This window comes from Cucurbita pepo, chromosome 2, assembly GCF_057944985.1.
Source record: "Cucurbita pepo subsp. pepo isolate OVF chromosome 2, ASM5794498v1, whole genome shotgun sequence".
Lineage (NCBI taxonomy): Eukaryota > Viridiplantae > Streptophyta > Magnoliopsida > Cucurbitales > Cucurbitaceae > Cucurbita > Cucurbita pepo.
The window spans coordinates 11369408-11372430 of NC_141799.1; the positions used below are offsets into that span (position 1 = coordinate 11369408).

General features: G+C 36.2%; 1 non-coding gene across 1 annotated transcript; it reads right to left on the reverse strand.

Moving 5' to 3' along the window:
* Positions 1-2671: 2671 nt before the first annotated feature.
* Positions 2672-2765, reverse strand: TRNAY-GUA (transfer RNA tyrosine (anticodon GUA)). The gene is made up of 2 exons: positions 2729-2765; positions 2672-2707 (listed from the first exon to the last, which is right to left on the reverse strand). It is a non-coding gene; the product is annotated as a tRNA-Tyr (tRNA).
* Between the last annotated feature and the right edge of the window lie 258 nt (positions 2766-3023).

Below are 3023 nucleotides of genomic sequence, written 5' to 3' on the forward strand. Positions count from 1 at the left end.
ATCAATTGTCGAAGATAAGTTTCTCATTGCAAGCTTGCTTATTTGTTTTCAGAATTTGTTTTTTGGAAATCATACTTTCAAGAATTGTGAATATCTCCATCCATTCAAATTTTGTTGGTTTTGGTCCTTAATTTAATCTTCAGCTTGCTTAACTTGATATAAAAATTGTTTTCTTGCATGGAGATTTGGAAGAAGAAATATATACGACACAGTGAGTTGGTTTTCGAGTAGTGTAGATTGAAGAAATCTTTGTATAGGCTGAAACAATCTCCTCGTCAATGGTATCTGAATTTTGATCACTTCATGGGGGAGCATAAGTACACTCATAGTCAATTTGACAATTGTGTGGTTTGTTTATCTATTTGATCTTGTATGTTGATGATATGTCAATTGCTTCCGAGAGACAAGTGGAGATTGATAAGTAACGATCAATTAGTGGTTATCTGTCCACTATGGCTAGTGGACCTATTTGTTGGCGTTCAAAATTATTGTCTACTGTTGCATTGTCTACCACCGAAGCAGAGCATATGACAGTCACTATAGCTTTTAAAGAACCTAGATTCATGGTTTGGTGACTTAGTTATTTCTCCGGAACAAATAGAAGTGTTTTGTGATAGCCAGAATGCTATTTGTTTGTCGAAGAACCAAGTCTATCATGCTCGTATCAAACATATTGACGTCTGATTTCATTTTGTTCGAGAATTGTTGATGAAGGGGACATTTGTTTATTGAAAATTCGAACTGCTAATAATGTCGCGGATATGTTGACAAAGGTAGTTACTCCTGAAAAGTAGTTGGTTGACTTGGTGGCAGCCAGATAAGTTATATTCTTGGAGATCTTCTACCAAGGTGGAGATTATTCAAGACTTGGTTCATTAATACTTTTGGTACATTCCCCGCTTTGATTCATGAATCTATTGGATTCATTTGGTTTATCTCCCATATTGGTACATTATCTCATATTGGTACTTGAATCATCTCTAGTGATGCTTTGATTCATATATGAGAATTAGTATTGCTATGTTTATATAAAAGTTTGTCTAACATTATTTAAGATGTGGAGTCATTGTCATTTTGTATTTGACCCGAGGCAATGGGAAGAACTTTGTAACAGAGAATTTGCAGTGTGAGAGTGTGAGATACACTTGTAAACACTTTGGTTAGGGATTAGCTATCACCCGTGGATGTAGGGAAATTTCTTACTTCCGAACCATGTAAATCTTTGTGTCTCTTTGTTTAATTTATATTTGTGGGTGTGTGAGTACGATCGATCTTGCCTCCGCTTCCGTCACAACAATTGATACCAAAGAATTTTGGTTGTGACATTTTACGAGTGGTTTACAATCTTGATAATTCTTAAAAATAATATAAGGGTAGACTTATTTTATCACAATCCACCCCCTTTTGGAGCAAGCGTCCTCGTTGGCACGGAGAGGTTTTCGTACCCTTACAAGGAATGTTTGGTTCCCCTCTCCAACCGATGTGAGATCTCACAATCCACTTCATTGCTACGGAGAGGTTTCCACAAGAAATGCTTGGTTCCCATCTCCAACCGATGTGGGATCTCACAATCCACCTTGATGGCGCAGAGAGATTTCTACACCCTTATAAGGAATGTTTGGTTCTCCTCTCCAACAAATGTAGGATCTCACACTCCACCTCCCTCGGGACCCAGCGTTCTCGCTGACATAGAGGAGTTTCCACACCCTTATAAGGAATGTATGGTTCCCCCTCCCAACTGATGTGGGATCTCACAATCCACCCCCTCAGAGGCCCAACATCCTCGCTGGTACACTGCCCGGTGTGTGACTCCGATACCATTCGTAATAGCCCAAACCCACAGCTAGCAGATATTGTCCGCTTTAACCTGTTACGTATCACCGTCAGCCTCATGGTTTTAAAACGCGTCTGTTAAGGAGAGGTTTCCACACCTTTATAAGGAATGTTTCGTTCTACTCTCCTTTCCAACCGAGGTAGAATCTCACAGTTAAACACCAAACTTTATCCATATACCTAAACCCATTAGATTATTTCTTGAACATGATCCACCCATTTGTCAACTACATATTGTTCAAAATTACATTAATAACCTTAGATTTATCATATTATAAATAGTGTTAAATTGCATATAAAGTAATCAAAATTATTATTAAAAATAAAATATTTAACTACGAGATTTTATGGCATAAAGCCCAACCGATCAGACAAGTTACGGGTGTACATGGGTCGGGTCGGGTTGAGAGAATTTTTTGGAACAACCCAAAAGTTCGGGTTGGTTGGATTGGTAACCCAACCTAACCCGAAAATTTTCACAACCTAACCCTTTATTGGATTCAGGTTGTTTGATTTGTTAAAAAAAAAAAAAAAAAAAAAATAGTTGGGAATACTTGCATGGATATTATGACCTACAAGTTTAAATTGTTATCACATATAAACTTTTAGTTGTGCAATAAATTCAAAACTCCTTTGCACCGGAAGTTGTGATGCTATCACCTAAAATAATTACTACCTACCCAACCCTTGGTAAACATGCAAATGATATGCAACGAATCAATTCAAAGGTTACCAACATATAGTTAATTATCTATATTCACAATATATAATCATTCAACAAAATACCTAAAAATTTAAACTAATATCAATAGTACATAGGTATTAAACTTTTAAAAACTCCGACATGCCGGATTTGAACCAGCGACCTAAGGATGGCTTTGGGATTCTTCAACCACTACAGTCCTCCGCTCTACCAACTGAGCTAAGGTCGGACTTGTATAAGAATCATATACCATAATATAAACAAAATCGACAAAATTAATATATATAAAAAAAAACTAAAATAATAAAAATATCTGTAAGCCGTTAACAATTTCAGTAAACTCCAACATCATTTTGGTCGTGGTATTTATACAACATTTGGAACCTCCCATTGAAATTTTTTGCTTTCATAAAGAACTTGATTTGTATTGGGTTTTACAATTTGAAACCCATTTAGATCCAAACATATGATTTCTTAAAGTGATTTC